Source organism: Ptychodera flava, assembly GCF_041260155.1.
Source record: "Ptychodera flava strain L36383 chromosome 23 unlocalized genomic scaffold, AS_Pfla_20210202 Scaffold_23__1_contigs__length_28996876_pilon, whole genome shotgun sequence".
NCBI lineage: Eukaryota > Metazoa > Hemichordata > Enteropneusta > Ptychoderidae > Ptychodera > Ptychodera flava.
The window spans coordinates 19,496,318-19,514,057 of NW_027248277.1; the positions used below are offsets into that span (position 1 = coordinate 19,496,318).

At 35.7% G+C, this 17,740-nt stretch overlaps 2 protein-coding genes across 4 annotated transcripts in view; both read left to right on the forward strand.

Annotated features, from left to right (window-relative positions):
* Positions 1-17,740, forward strand: part of LOC139123566 (uncharacterized) — a 101,603-nt gene that overhangs the window by 75,495 nt on the left and 8,368 nt on the right. The window contains exon 1 of one of the 3 annotated variants that reach the window (XR_011549716.1): positions 17,204-17,529. The exons of 1 other annotated variant lie outside the window; for it this stretch is intronic. The gene's annotated coding sequence lies outside the window, so the exon portion shown is untranslated. Of the gene's footprint in view, positions 1-17,203; positions 17,530-17,740 lie in introns of those variants that run through there. One more of the 3 variants, XR_011549717.1, reaches the window with a different exon arrangement.
* The window catches only part of LOC139123811 (uncharacterized), a 133,457-nt gene that overhangs the window by 70,628 nt on the left and 45,089 nt on the right, over positions 1-17,740 (forward strand). The gene's annotated exons all lie outside the window — the stretch shown is intronic.

A 17,740-nucleotide genomic window follows, 5' to 3' on the forward strand; every position in this document is an offset into this window, starting at 1 on the left:
ATTAATTTTCTTCCTATACAAGTGCTTGAATTGACTGTAAGAACTTATTATAATATTAAGCACACCCATAACACAACGTTACTATAAAACTACAATGAGAGTAAAAAAACTGAGCATAAAAGCAAAAAATGAAAGAAGTAAATTGTACATGCAACGAAAAAGACAGTTGCAGACTCCTCACAGATGTTACACAAAGGTCAATGTCGAAGGTGATGGTAATTGCTTGTTCCGTGCTATAAGTCTAGGACTCTATGGGACACAAGATCATCATCATGCAATAAGAGTACATACTGTTGACTATGTAATTGAACATTGGGACAGATATGAGGATCCAATTAAAGGTGAATATGAAAGATGGCATATTGTCTCTCAAGATGACTATAGGCAGTATATGTCCAGATCTGAACCAGGTAATGCAACTTATGGAGGGGACATTGAAATAAATGCTGCAGCGCTTGCATATAACATTAATATTGCAGTTCATCTGACACTTCAAGTGAACCATTAGAGACTGTTGGTAATTCTTCTGTAAGTATACATCTTTTGTATCATGCAATCCGTGTTGAAGGAGAAATTGATAGTGGTCACTATGACTTTCTGCAAAGCACAGAGCAAAATTTGTCACAAGCAATAAATGTAAACAGTTTTGGACCAGTACAAACAGAGAAATCTTCTATGGCGCAAAATGAACATTGTGTAAATTATAGAGAAATAGAGAAACAGAGAGACATGATTGCCAAGAGAGAAAAGAGAGAACAAATAGAGTTTAGGCAAAGCGAAAAGCAAGAGATTTAACAGCCAAGCAAAATAAACGAGCTGATCCAGCATACAGGCAAACTGAAAGGCAAAGAGATATGAATGCTAAGAAAATTATGAGAACTGATGAGCTGTACAGACAAACTGAAAGGCAAAGAGATGTCAATGCTAAGAAAACTATGAGAGCTGATGATGTGTATAAGCAAACTGAAAGGCAAAGAGATGTCAATGCTAAGAAAACTATGAGAGCTGATGAACTGTACAGACAAACTGAAAGGCAAAGAGATGTCAATGCTAAGAAAACTATGAGAGCTGATGAACTGTACAGACAAACTGAAAGGCAAAGAGATGTCAATGTTAAGAAAACTATGAGAGCTGATGAACTGTACAGACAAACTGAAAGGCAAAGAGATGTCAATGCTAAGAAACTATGAGAGCTGATGAACTGTACAGACAAACTGAAAGGCAAAGAGATGTCAATGCTAAGAAAACTATGAGAGCTGATGAACTGTACAGACAAACTGAAAGGCAAAGAGATGTCAATGCTAAGAAAACTATGAGAGCTGATGATGTGTATAAACAAACTGAAAACAAGAGAAACAGGACATCAATGAAATTGAGACGGTGTGATGATGAGTACAGACAAACTGAAAGACAAAGGAATGTAATTGCTAAGAAAACAAAGAGAAGTGATGATGTATATAAACAAACTGAAAACAACAGAAATAGGGAGTCGAAGAAATTAAGACGGTTGTGATGATGAGTACAGACAAAATGAAAGGGAAAGAAATGCTAATGCTAAAAAGACAAAGAGAACTGACCAGGTCTTCAGGGAAAGCGAAAAGATCAGAGATGCCAATATTAAAAGTATTAAAAGAACCGATAAATCATATAGAGAGAGAGAGCAAATGAGAGATAGATTAAACAAACTAAACAACAGAAGATGTAGTGCTGCCAATCTATTGAAGAGCTGATACAAATTTTTCACGGTGCAGTTCAGAATGGCCCAAATTTTGTATGTGTGTGCTGCCAACAGCTGTGGTACAGAGAAAGTGTTTTGAACTACAATAATGTTAAAGAAAAGTTAAACACCTTTGCATCATCTCAGGCTACAGATAATGATATGGCACCATTATGTAAAACTTGCTATTCATATTTAAAAGAGTCAAAGTTGCCTCCTTGTTCTGTGGCCAATAACATGTCATTTCCATTAATTCCCCCGAGTTACAGTTACATCCACTAGAAGAAAGACTTGTTGCCTTACGCATTCCATTCATGCAAATAAGAGAATTGCCAAGAGGTAGACAAGTTAGTCTCAGAGGTAACATAGTCAATGTTATAGCTGATGTATCAACTACTGTCTCTACATTACCTAGAACTTTAAATGAATCGCAGACAATACCTGTCAAATTTAAAAGAAAGATTAGCTATAGTCATGCCTATCAGGTAGAGAATGTCAGACCAGTGAAAGTCTTACAAGCAGCTAATTGGTTAGTTAAAAATAGCCCCTTATATAAAGCAGAACTGATTACAATATCTACAGATTGGGTTGTTTGCAGAAAGGATGAAAACCACAATTGGCAGGAATTTTGTGAGGAAAATGACGATCATGATTATTCTCACATGTCTGACAAACAAACATGTAAACATAATGACAGTAATAATCATGATGATGATGATAATTGGACTGAAGAAATAAAATTGGAAGATCATCCTGCTGGCACACTGGATACAATGCTATCACCTTTATATGATCAGCACACAGACTCTGATGGCGCAGTTTGTTATGCACCAGGCGAGAACAATAAACCACTAGGAATATTTCAAGACAAATATTCTGAGGAGCTCTCATTTCCAACAATATATTGTGGTCAACCCAGACAAAAGAAACGCATAGTCCCTGTATTATATAGTACATTGTGTAAATGGGAACTTCGACACAAAGATAGGAGAGTTGCAAAGTCGATGCCTAACATTTTCTTTAAACTAAAAAAATTACAAATCAAGCAGATTAAAGACAAGGCAACATTATGTTTGCGAAAATGTAATCTGAAGGGCCGCAAATTAACAGCTGGTGAGCTTCAATCACCACAAAATGTTGATAAAATTGTTCGACTTGATGAGGGATTCAGAGTGTTGAAGACACTTAGAGGTTCACCACCATACTGGGAGAGTGCAAAGAAAGATATATTTGCCATGATACGTCAACTTGGTATTCCAACATTTTTCATGTCATTTTCATCAGCAGAATCTAAATGGATACATCTATTGAAAATTCTTGGAAGGACAGTTCACAACAAGGAATACACAGATGACGATGTATTGAACATGTCTTGGAATACAAAATCTGATTTGATAAAATCTGACCCTGTTACGTGTGCTCGACACTTTGACTATTCATTTCAACGATTTATGCATGATTTCCTAATGAGCTCACATCATCCAATTGGTGAAATACACGATTACTTTTACAGAGTGGAATTCCAACAAAGAGGATCACCACATATACACATGCTTGTATGGATTAAAGATGCACCACAATATGGTGAAAATAGTGATGATGACATCACACAATTCATAGATCAGTATATTACATGTTCAAATGATACCAGTAATGAATCCTTCGCTGAATTGATAAATTATCAAATGCACAGACATGCAAAAACCTGTAAGAAAAAAGGCCAATGTGTTTGCAGATTTGGATTTCCTGTGCCACCTATGCCAAGAACAATGTATTGCAGCCATTGCCAATGGATACTGATGAAAGCACAGAACAGATCCTTCAAAGGCACTATGAAAATATCAAGACTGTTGTTACTGATTTACAATTTGGAGAAACTCTTTCTTTTTCTGAATTCTTAAATAAACTACAACTTGATGAACAAACCTATATTAATGCAATACAGTCATCTCTAACATCAGACAAATATTCCTCAAGAGGTCACCAAATGAAATAAGAATTAACAGCTACAATGAAACCCTACTCAAAGCTTGGAGAGCAAACATGGACATTCAATTCATTCTTGATCCATATGCATGTGCCATGTACATCGCATCTTACATTAGTAAAGCTCAACGTGGAATGAGTAATTTGCTCAGTAGGGCTGTGGAAGAAGCAAGGGAAGGATGTCATGATATCAGAGAAAGTGTCAGGCATATAGGAAACAAATTCCTTAATCATGTTGAAGTTAGTGCTCAAGAAGCTGTTTACCTTGTTATGCAAATGAGACTAAGAAGAGCTTCACGCGGCTTCACATTTATTAACACATCACCCCCTGATGATAGAGTTATCCTATTGAAACCTCTTGATGACATACAAAACATGCGTCCAAATGCTACTGACATAGAAAGTGATAGCATCTTGAAAAAATATGAGAGGCGCCCAAAAGCCCTTGAGAAATTGTGCTTGGCAGACGTGGCAGCATGGTACAGTTTTCAAAAGTTAAAAGATAACCCGCAAGATCATTATCAAGATAATGATGACTTCTACAAAACTGATGAAGAGGATGATGATGATGAAAACAACACAATATATCAGATACGTGGCCTTGTGTATAAAAAACGCACCAAAAGTAAAGTTATTAGATATGTTCGTTTCCATAGGGAAAAAGACAAAGAAAATCATTACAGAGAGTTAATAATGTTGTTTTATCCTTGGCGAAATGAAAATGAACTCCTTGCAGGGTGCAAAACATACTATGATCGTTACATGCAAGTGAAATTTGAAGTAGATTCTAAAGAAAAGGAGTACAATAAAAATGCTCAGGAATTAGATCAAGCTATTGAAGCAGTACAAAACACAGCCATTGATATGTTTGATAATGTTGCTCCAAATACACAACATCAGGAACATCAAGACATTTTAGAAGGATCAAGGCCAAGTGACACATTGAGTATGTTTGCACCATGTGATGAGAGTCATTCTAAATATGACATTGGACAGGACATTGGCATCAGTACAAATAATCCCATTATTGAAGATCTTCAACAACCACGAATGGCTGATAATGAATTATATCCACTTTTACAGAAACTCAACAAGAAACAAAAAGAAATATTCTATCACATAGTACATTGGATGAAAACAAGGACAGAGCCGTTAAATATTTTTGTAACAGGTGGCGCTGGTGTAGGGAAATCTCTTCTTCTCAAATCATTGTATCAAGTACTTTTAAAATATCTTTCAAATCTTCCTGGTGAAAATCCTGACAACATACACTTATTACTAGTTGCACCTACTGGAAAAGCTGCTTACAACATTAAGGGTACTACAATTCATTCAGCTTTTCAAATTCCTGCATCCCAAGGATTTCATTATAGACCACTGACATCAGAAAGACTTAATACTCTACAAGCAAAATACAGGAACTTAAAAGTCATATTCATAGATGAAATCTCCATGGTTGGTAATGGTATGTTAAATTATATCAATCTCAGACTACAACAGATAATGGCCAACAATAAAATCTTTGGTGGTGTCAGCGTTGTTAGCTTTGGCGACTTATATCAATTAAAACCTGTCTTTGATGGTTGGATATTTAACGACCTTCAACATGATTATGGGCCATTGGCTGTCAACATCTGGAAAGACCTGTTCAAAATGTTTGAATTAACAGATATTATGAGGCAAAAAGATGACCAGAATTTTGCTAAATTACTCAACCGTATACGTGAGGGAAAGCATACATCTCATGACATAAAAGTTCTGCAAACTCGAATAGTCAGTGTTGATAAAAAAACTTCATCTATTGATGAGTCGACAGTACATCTTTATTGCGAGAACAGACTTGTTGATGACCACAATGCAATAGCATATGACAGACTTACAGGAATAAAAACATGTATACCTGCTACTGATACAGTCATTGGCGATGTCTCTGAGATCATAAAACACAAAACATTAGGTATTGTTGTCATGCTTCCTGCTCAAAAAACATGGGGTTAGTTTCTAAATTATCAATTGGAACAAATCAGCGTATTGAGCTTTGCATTAATCTGTCTGTAAATGATGGATTGATAAATGGTACTCCAGGAGTAATCAAATACATCGATGGACTGATTTGCATCATGTTACTATTCTATGGATTTTATTTGATGACGATTGTGTTGGCAAAAACCTGCGACGTGAAAACGGCATTTAATACATGACAAAGTATCTCACAGATGGACGCCAGTTTTACAGATATCACGGCAATTTAGAGTGGGAAGACACAAAAATGCAGAAGTTGTGAGAAAACAATTCCACTCAGACCAGCTAGTGCCAAAACAATACATCGTTGTCAAGGTGATACACTTAACAATGTGGTTGTGGACTTCAGTACAGCAAGCAAGAGAAATCAGTGTCATGTACACTATGTTGCTTTAAGCAGAGTGACTAGACTTAGTGGTCTCAACATAACCACATTACAAGAAAATCAAATATCAGTTAGCACTGATGTTACACAAGAGATGCAACGCATGAGAACCCATTCCATGCTTCAACTCTGTTTCACATTACCATACATTATATCGAACAGATTCATTATTACTTATCAAAATGTGAGATCTCTTCATTGCCATTTTCAAGATGTTGCTAGTGATTTCAGCTTAACTTCAGCTGATGTACTAATTTGCAGTGAATCAAGACTACAAACCGGCGATCACAATGATGACTTCAAAATAGCAGACTTCAACCTTTTCAGACAGGATGATAAAAACCGTCAAAACAACACCAGACCATATCATGGTATGGTTATGTACAGCAAAGAAAACACTCTTGAAGCTACCCCACAGACACTGCATTGTTTTAATACAGATTTCGTAATTGCAATACACAAAACAACATTTGGTTTAGTTCAAATTGTTGGTGTTTACAATCCACCATCATCACCTACATCAAACTTACAACATGCTCTCCTTCAGCTCATCCATACACTTGAGTACAATCTACCAACCGTGATCATTGGTGATTTCAATGTTGACTTACAAAAGCAAACACAATCTACAAGACAACTATCTGAACTTATGACAAAGCACTTCAACTACACACAAGTTATTGAGGAGTCAACAACAGACTATGGATCATGCCTTGATCACATTTACACTAACATCCATTGCATGCAAAGTGGTGTACTTGAGTCATACTATAGTGACCACAAACCAATTTGGATTGCATTGTAAAATAGAATTAAATCAAAAACTGCAGTCATACTAATTACTGCCCGTGACTACCCGTAGCTGCCTGAGAACTGCCCGAGGAAAAAGTGGGACAAACAGGTTCAGTTTATTTCATGCCCAGCCAACCAAAATATCACTGATTTACTCCTCTCTATACATACATATACATGTCAATTTGTTGCACCATACAATACATATGCCCATGCCATAACAAATTCATTTCCAGTATTTGATAACAATGCAACTGTAAAGAAAAAAAATTGAAAGATTTCTGCAGTGATGTCAATTACACTTAAGGATTACTCAGCAAGGGCACTTTGCAAGACCAGTACTGGTTAGCCACTTTCATACAGAGGAATTTCTCCTTACTACTCTTACACAAAAACACTCCATTATTTCTCCGTACTACTCATACTAACTCTCTATTGCTATTTAGACTATGTCCTTCTCAATGGCTCATTTTAATCTATTTTCTTGAAAGATTTATCAAAAATAGCCATGTTGTTTATCTTTTACTTGAGTTCTTAAAAAATAAAAATGGTTTTCTGAAAGAATGCGTATATGGCTTTTCATTACTTTATGGTGATATCACTTTGGCCTATACAGTGTGAAGCACTGTACCAATCAATTGCACTTGTTATGTAAATGCTGATACAATGCCAGAAGCCAAAGACATTCAGCATTTTTTCCACCGAATTCATATTTGTAAATAAAAAGGCCGTTGTCATTGGTCTGTCATGATTATGTCCATGATCTTGATCATCACAGCTTAAAAAACTTTAAAACTATTGGCAAAAGTTTAAATTTACAGACAAATGCAATATCTATGAAAACACGTGAGCATTTTCAGTTCATGTCTGGTTGTATACTGCTGTTTTGGTAAAAAAATCTTCTTCTTAGAAACCGCTTGTCTTGATTACTTTAAAATTTGATATGCAGTTTATTTAGGGTGACTTCAGTTCCAGATTTTTCAAATCATGGTGAAATTTGCATATTTGTATTTTAAGGGCAATTTTTGTCATTTTTGGTAAAAAAATCTTTAAAAATCTTCTTCTTCAAAACTATTAGTCAGATAGCTTTGGTTTTTGGTACGTATGTCCCTAGGGATAATCTATTTCAGATTTGTTCAAATTGTGCAGAAATATGCAAATTTACATTTTTAAGGCAATTTTTGCCATTTTTGGTCAAAAAATGTATTTCTCAAAAAGTACTGGTCTCATAGTTTTGAAATGTGGTATACAGGTTTCTATAGATGAACTAAATATATATATTGATTTTCTGATTAAATCTGCAATTTTGTATTTTTGGGGCAATTTTTGCCATTTTTGGTCAAAAAATGTGTATTTCCAAAACTACTCATCTGATAGCTTTGAAATTTGGTATACAGGTTCCTACAGATGAACTAAATGATATTTGTTGAAATTATGATGAAATCTGCAATTTTGAATTTTTGGGGCAATTTTTGCCATTTTTGCTCAAAAAATGTGTTTCTCAAAAAGTACTAGTCTAACAGCTTTGAAATTTGATATACAGGTTTCTATAGATAAACTAAGTAATATACATTTAATTTCTGATGAAATATGTAATTTTGTATTTTTGGGACAATTTTGCCATTTTTGGTCAAAAATGTGTTTTTCAAAAAGTACTGGTCTAACAGCTTTGAAATTTGGTTTACAGGTTTCTATAGATAAACTAAGTAATATGTATTTAATTTCTGATGAAATATGTAATTTTGTATTTTTGGGGCAATTTTTGCCATTTTTGGTCAAAAAATGTGTATTTCCAAACTTCTCATCTGATAGCTTTTTGAATTTTGGTATACAGGTTTCTATAGAAGAACTAAATGATATTTATTGAAATTATGATGAAATCTGCAATTTTGAATTTTTGTGGCAATTTTTGCCATTTTTGCTCAAAAAATGTGTTTCTTAAAAAGTACTGGTCTAAAAGCTTTGAAATTTGGTATACAGGTTTCTATAGATAAACTTGATAAACTTTGACCATTTTTGGTCAAAAAATGTGTATTTCCAAAACTACTCATCTGATAGCTTTGAAATTTGGTATACAGGTTCCAATAGATGATCTAAATGATATTTATTGAAACAATGAGGAAATCTGTAATTTCGTATTTTTGCAATGGGGGCAATTTTTCCACTTTTGGTCAAAAAATGTGTTTCTAGAAAAGTACTGGTCTGATAGCTTTGAAATTCGATATAATATGCAGATTCCTACAGATGAACTAAATTTGATCTTTTGAAATTATGATGAAATCTGCAATTTTTATTTTAGGGGCAATTGTTGCCATTTTTGGTCAGAAAATTTTATTCTCAAAAAACTAATCATCAGATACCTTTGGTTGACATGTTCTTAGGGATGATCCGCTGTGATATATTCAAAGTATGAGGAAATCTTCAATATTGTGTATTTTTGCGGCTATTTTAGCCACTTTTTTTCTGGCCAATGCATTGAGCTATCAAAGATTTCCACCTTCTTCATCAACATGTGTCAAAAATAGTTATCTCTACATAAACACAGCGGAGCATATCGGCTGCTAGGTCCCTTGTCAGTCTTTCATGGGTCTTATTCAAGGAAAACTCTTGGAAAATGCAGGATATTTTGAGATCAATATTGTTACACATTTGCGGTTATTGGTGCTTTAATGTCTCTCTGTAATTAAGCCATATATCAAAAGTTAATACATGTAAAGTGAATTCATCAAAATTCTGAGGTACATGGCTATACCTAGATTTAGTTATGCTTCAAGTTTGATGAGTTTATCATAATTTACTCATTTGCATATTTAATGAATGTGTAATTTAAGTAGGCCATATATAAGCCAGTGCCTCAACATGCCTAAATAGATTGGTAAACATTTCCCATGGGAAATGGATTTTTTCAACAGACTGATTCAGAAGACTGACCCAAGGTGCTTGGCCTTTCCCGGCAACAGTTCCGGGTGGGCCAAGTGACTAGTGTACGGTATCTTTCAAACGCCCTCCAGAGTTACAAACAGTCTGGCTGTTTGTTGATGTGAGCATACCGGTACTTTGAAAGCAACTATTGATTCATCGCTCAAAATCATCTTGATTTGAAGTGATACATGTAGTTCTCGAAACTGATTAAAGGAGGTTTTCTTGTGTAGGTATGATCTTAGATGAGTATGGGCATGCAGAAAAACCTTCAGGTACCAAATTTACATAGTGGATAAATTGCGTTTGTTAGCTCACATTTGGTATATGTAAACCAAAGAAAGCTTACATGGTAGGTTGGCGGTATCTGTATGTCCGTATGTATGTATGTTAATATGTGCGGATGTATGTCTCTGTCCACATCAAAAACTCCTAAACCGCAGCACCCACCATCTTAGTATTTGGTTTAAGGATGCACCCATGGGCGGAGGTGTGAATTTGTTCAGATGAATATGTCGGTTAAAAATATGCAAATGAGGTAAAAAAAAGGGGAAATCCTGCAAATTGCTAATTTCTGTAACCACAGGTCAGATTTGGTTAAAACTTGATAGGCACATTCTTCACGTTGACTTCAGTTACATTTGTCCAAATTGTGGTGAAATATTGAAAGTTGTATTTTAGGACAATATTTCCCCGTTTGGTCAAAATCTCCTCTGAAAATGCTCGTCCAATTGCCTTGAAATTAGTATGCATAATCCTAGGCTTAATCTCTATTAGATTTGTTAAAAATTCTGGTGAAATTTTCATATTTATTTTTAGGATAATTTTTCTCATTTTTGGTCAAAAAAGCATTTTCTGTAGTAAGTATTTATTGGGTTGCTTTGAAACTCAATAGTCCTTATCCTAGGTGGTCTTCTGTGATGTGTAAATGTTGTGATGAAATTTGTTGTTTTGGGGCAATTTTTAAAATTTTTATTCAAAAAAATTATTTTCTCTAAATTATCAATTCTGATTGCTTTGAAACTTGGTGTGCATCTATCTAGAGGCAACCTTGGTTGACTATCTTCAAATTGTGGTGTAATTTTCACATTTTATTTTGGGGCAATTTTCTTCATTTTTTGGTCAAAAATAATTCTCTTAGAATGGCTTGTCCGATTGCTTTGAAACTTGGTATTCATGTTCCCAGGGGTAAACTTAGTTAAGTATACTCACTCTGGCGTAGAACATCGCAGGGCTGTCAATGTTTTTCAGAATAGAAGGGTACAAGTGAAAGAACAGGAGGGTACAGCCTTGTGTGGAGCGAAGCGGAGCAAGGCGTACGCGCAAGCGCACACGGGGGAGGCCAGGAGGGGTGTCCCCCTCCTGAAGCTGAAGCTTTCTATCATCTTCAATTGATGGCCTGTGGTGGCACTTTTGAGGGCAATTTACTGTCAAGTTTATTATAACTGAAGTATCAAAAGTAACATGAAATTGAATCTTGTGAAATAAATTATGAAAGACAAACAGAAGTATTACAGAGTTTATATGTTTATTGATACACAGGTTATAACATGTTAGTTCATGGTCATATGACCATGGTGTACCATGTTAATTCATGGTCAACCATTGATGACCATGTTTGTTAAATGGCACAAATTACTATGGTCTACCATCGTCAACCATTGCCAAAAAACCGTGGTCACCATGGCTATATGACCGCGGTCAACCATAGACGACCATGTTTGTTAAATGGCACAAAGTACTATGGTCTAACATGGTCAAACATGGCCAAAACTCATGGTCAATCATGATCAACCACAGCCACCACCGTGGTCAATGACAGGTGACCATGGTTTTTAAGAGTGTTATGAACTTTGCACCAAGTTTGGGCAATAGTAAAAAATATATATTTGCACAGAGAAGTAGAAGTTAAATTGTGTTTGTTTGTATGGAGTGTGCATGAAGATTAGGGGGGCGGGGTTCATATGAAAGGCATGGTAACTGCTGGCTCAACAACAGCATACACACTACCTGTAATATTTCACGGTATTCAGATTATTGTAAATCCTGACATTGTCTTTTCCACAGCAATTCTGACAGTCAGCATGTGGTACATGACATCATTGTGCTGCTTCTTTCCCTGTATTGTATACAAATGATAGTTTCTAAAGTGACATATAAATGTACCCAGTACCCAGTAACTCTTTTGATACGTTTACTTTGTGAGCAGCAGATTCTAAAATTCACCTTGGAGTCATGTATACAGATGCCAGAAGGTCTGAACAGCCATGAAAAAGTTGAGAGGATATACTTCCAACACGTCTTCATTCCAGTGGACACATTCAATCACACTTGACTGTAAAAGAAAAACCTTCTCAGGCAATAAATGTTTCATCAAAAAACAATATATTACTGTACAGTAAAACAAATATCTCTCTATTATGAACATACAATAATTGTAGTTTCAACATGAAATGAGCTGTTAAATATATGTTCATTGTAAATATTAGTTAGATACAAAATAAAAACGTTTGTACTTTGATCTATTATACTGGATACTGAATGCAAAATATTAATGTTAGTAGAAAACATATCTCCATATGTTGGAAGAATAACCAACATTTTAGGAAATGATTTATACATGAAAGTCTGTTGATAAATTCTGTCTGTTTAAAAATGATTTGACAGATTATACAGATACGTCATCACAAAGTGAAACATCAAAATTTGTAACGGTACATGTAACTGTTTATAAAACTATATCAATATTGAATTTAGTGTTAGAAGAATAATGATTATAAATTCTTGGTACTTTTGTTGATATCTTTTTTGGATTACACGTACTAAGTGCAATCTGATAATGGAATATACAAAAAAAATCTGTCCTTTGAAAGACCTGGAACGGTAAGATCAACCGATCACAATATTTAAAATGTGTATCAAATGAAAACTGATCAGTTAAAAAATGTTATGTTAAATTCACATATATATATAAAAAATCTAACTATGAAAAACTTATTCAAAAACTTTGCAATTTTTGTTACATGTAGTTGTTGACAAATAAATTTCACTTTATATATTTCAAAATGCCTTTCCTGAAAATGAAGTGTACATGGAAACATGAGAACTTTGATTTGATGTTTTATCATTAGATGTTGAGTTTCAGCCAAAATAAACAAGGCATCATGGTAAAACAATGTTCAATTGCTACATGTAAAAATCAGGATCAGGTGAGTCTGTGGTGTCCTTCATGGTAAGAGCTGATGAACAGTATAACTTGCAAAAGAAATGAATCACAGTACAAACCATGCCACCACCCACACTACTTGGAAAGAGAGTAGTTGTATCAAGTCCGAAAACATTTCTTCCATCATTAAGACATTGAATGATCGGCACCTGAGACGAGAATAAAACTGTATCATGTCCGATTTTACTATGTTACTATGTTATTCCTATGCACTGCATGCAGTAGAGTTGCTACCATAAGTACCATACCAATCCATAATCGATATGAACAGAGATCACTTCTTGTCGCCATATGTTCTCAACTTCTCAAAGAACAGTGGTTGGTTTGAAATAGTCCCCTAAGGTGTGGAAAGTGTCGAAGTAGCAAACTCTCAGTTGAAACGTCACGAAAAGGCTGGAAAATTCAACATGTCCACGGCCGGCCATTACACTGTAAATAACGGACATCCACTGATCGAAGTTTAACTTACATAAACTCTAAGTGTCTAACGCAGGCAACGTCCTTCAATCATTACAGTTGTTCTCCTAAACCTCTTCTGTGTTCCCTTCATTGTTGACTGAGAGAAGTAATCGACGATTTCTCCCAAAAACCGTGGCTTAATGGAGTGAATGATTATCCAGACTCACATATTCCAACACTGGAATTCAAAATGGCAACCTTGGCAAAATTGGCCAATCAGAAGTCTTGTTTTACAACACGTGATGTTGTAAGGTCAAAGTTCGAATACATGATGATCTGTTTGACCTGTGACCTCCTGGCTGCTGCCGCTGCCTTTTCAAACATTAGTTTTGCGAGAATGGGAGAGTATATTACTTTTATGCCAACTTTTATACACTATAAATCAGTCAGTGTACCTCTATGGCCTTCCGACATGTATGATTATGCAAGTAATGATCGTGAGTAGTCAGATTTTAAGCCAATTACCTTTCTAAATGTGTTTGCATGTATCAACGTAGGACAGTAACACTTTCTGATCGACACAGGACTGAGGCAATGGCCTTATTAGTGCTCGGTGCTACATGGCAACACAGAAAACCCTTGAACAGGGCCTATGGGCTACATTGCAGCTATTCAGTGGTATGACTTGTAAACCAAACAAAAAAATTGTAGTTTCTTTTCCTGAAATTCGTCACGGCTTTTTTGAAACTTATCATTTAAAAACATTAATGTCCAGAGAAATAACCTTCATACATTGATGTTTTTCAGTACATTTATTCATATTCCAAGGTAAATGGTTTGATAAATTTGTGCATTCCACAAATTGACCTATCTAATTTTTTTTCAAAACATAGTATTTCTCAAATCATTAATCCTTTGACTTTTCTTTTTCTTAAGGATTATGTGGTAATTTACACCTACATACCACCTATAACTTACTTCGATTTTGTTTATTTATTGAGTGATAATGACATTTGGTATCCTGTTGTCTTCATCGTTGGACACATGTGTTAAATTCTGCCTGAAAATATTCTTTATGATTTGTTGAAGAGAATTTTGCAATATTACAATTTAACCAAAATAAAAATTTAAAACATGGTCATCAAGAAAATTGGTCATTCTAGGACGATGGTCAACCATTGTCATTGATAACGTTGGTCAGAAATATAATCAGTCATCAAATAACATGGTTGACCATGGTTGCTGACAATCATGAACAGATCAGCGATGATAGACCGTGGTCAACTGTGATAGACCAAGGTATTTGACTGCTACTGTGGTCTCATATCATAGCCAACCATGGTAGTTCATGGTCAAACATCAAAAACCATCAAATACCCTGTTGATCATGGTACATCACGGTGACATTTCGCCGGGGAATTCTGTTGAATTACAACCTGTTTAATGATAATCATAATCTGAACCATAATTAGAATCACTGGAGTACTCATCTAAGCCCAAGGCTTGTATGGCAGTACCAGCTGACAATACCTCAATATTGTGTGATTCTCAGGCTGATGAAACAGTAGCTTCAGAAACTACATCTGCAAAAACTATTTCTTCAGATGTAGCTTTAGAAACTACACCTGCAGAAACTATTTCTTAAGAAACAACATCTGCAAAAAGAAATTCAATAATTGTAATACGTTCCCATTCAAAAACAGCTAATCGTATTAGAATTTTTAAAAATCTTGTAAAACTGATGTCATAACGTCACAATAAAAAATTCCGATCTACGTCTGGTTGATACTGCTGTAATTTTATTTTTGTCTGTTTCAAGACGTGTCCTCAGAGTTACCGGCTATGAATTTCCAGTGTGACAATTTACAAATGTAATGGGGTGAATACGAGACCATTACCAGAGACAATTTGAGATACACGCTACGTCATAAAAACAATTACATACTCAAGTTTACATCCGCTAATGAAATTGCGTGGCTTCGTTGTCCGTCGGCCTCTCAATCAACAAGATTGAGAATATGTTGCTTTATTTACATAGTAAATCCTTGCGCGTGAAAGTTAATGATCAAATCTTTTCTCCTGATGACTATCTATTCTGATATCCCTCACAGTAGTCAGAGTTTTGTCGAAACCCACGCCGGCCAAGTGGGTAGGCTCACTACATGCATGATATATCCATATTCAAAACATGGTTTATCGCTGTATACGTACGTGCAAGATACCGCGAAAGTATATAGTCAAGCCTAGCTAAATTTTGTGATTGCCCTAAACATTAAAAAATGTTGGTCTTGGTAAATGATTTTGAAGGATTGGAATACTGATATTTGCTTTTGAGGAAAGATTCGGATGTCGGAAAATATTTATCAAACTTCAATACTCGGGCCTTCAAAACAACCACAGTACACAGCACAGGCGCTTAAACTGTCGCTATGCCAAGCCGGCCTGTATCTCCTCCAGTATACAGGCCCGGCTTCGCGTTAGCGACAGTTTTAAGCGCCTGTATGTGGTACACAGCATGTACTATACCGTAAGAATACATTTCATAGAACGGCGGCTTGGTGCAAACAAATTCAGTGGTAGTCAAACCTCACTAAAAATTATGTCAATCCCCACAAAGTTTTTTTTTGCGCTGAGTAAACGATTCTTACTCATTGTAAAGAGTGTTCACGATCTGCAAACGGGAAAACAAATCAAAAATTCCAGTCGCTAAATACACGTAATGCTATGGCAATTTGCTCAGACGCGGCATGAAATCTACATTGCATGCTATACCATTGATGGATTGAACCCCCGATCACTGAAATTCCTCAGGAAAATAAAATGATTTACAAATATGAACATTACTTTTATATCCAGAGCTAGTGTAAGCCTCTCGGGGTCTTTTGGACCCATAAATCCAACCTGGCTGTCGTTCTTTTCGTAGCCATATCGATGGTGTACGTCCGAAAACCAATCAGAACACGCAAAGCTTTTTGACAGTACCGATTGAAAGCAATCAGAAATTGGCTACCAACGAGCCCCAGGGACTGCGCCTCGTAGCACAGCGTAGCCAACGGTAGAATTGGGACAGGAAAGAATTCATAACGTGTGTAAAGATCATTATTGCAGGCCTTGAATAGGGAAAACAGGCGGCGGCAAGACCTGTGTCAGACGGCGATTTGCCGCCGGTGACCGGCTATAATTGACAGCCCTGACATCGAAACAAATGTGAGCCCAGTGTCATTGACGATATTTTGTTTACGAGTATGTGTCAGGAAAATGTGAATTCAGATCAATGTAAGAGCAGCACCTCTGCTGGTCAATGTGGCTACCAACCAACATCAATTTTGCAAGTATGACATACCGTATCATTGAGTAAGAAATAAATTGACATGTTTACAGCAAGGTACTACTAGCAATGAAAAACTGAAGGCAGACCTGCATAATATAATACTGTCCTCAATGTTGGAAGTGTATTCTATCATGACCGCGCAGGTACCTGCGTCATTCTCCAGTTCAATAAAACATGTGATAGCAAGGGCTAGATCACGATTTTTTTACCCTCCAAGGGAATGGTCATCATGACTGCAAATATCTTTCAAGAGCAATCTCCTTGTATATGATATATTTAATATACTTCTGCCAAGAACAGTCTATGGGAATCACACTGCATGGCATGGTGAACTCGTTATGATGTAAACTTTCAGAGTAAATCTTCACAACAGACAGAGATCTTCTCATGTTCAGTATGTTTCATATAACTCCTCTGTCTATTTTTATCAGATCAAAATGGCAGAGGAAGTTGATCCACTGCGAAGTTTATTCCTTAAGCTATCTGAAAGACTAAAATTGGAAGAAGAAAAGTCTTTGTATGGACTTGTAAGGGACAAGCAGATTTCGACTAAAGGTCTCACAGGTTTGGCCAATGCAAATGAATTCTTTATCAAACTCGAGGAGCTTGGTCACATAGGTTACAAAAATCTTACCCTGCTGAAAAATCTTCTTAGGGAAATTAAGCGAGAACCCTGGTCAGCTTGGTGGAAGAGTTTGAAAGAAAACAGCAGGGAATCCAGAGCATTAGTCAACAGCATGACATAAACAAAGGTAAGTATTTTAGTTTCACCTAAAAAGGATAGTCCACCTAAAATTTCATTAGCTGTATATATAGGTTTATATATATGCAAGAAAAGCTTTCATCATTACTTTTGCAGAGAAAGTGTGAGTTGTTGAAGATATACATGAAAATAAATATAAAAATCAGGCATATGGAGCTTTTCCTACCCCCATGCAGCCATAATGTCTATTTTCTCTGCAA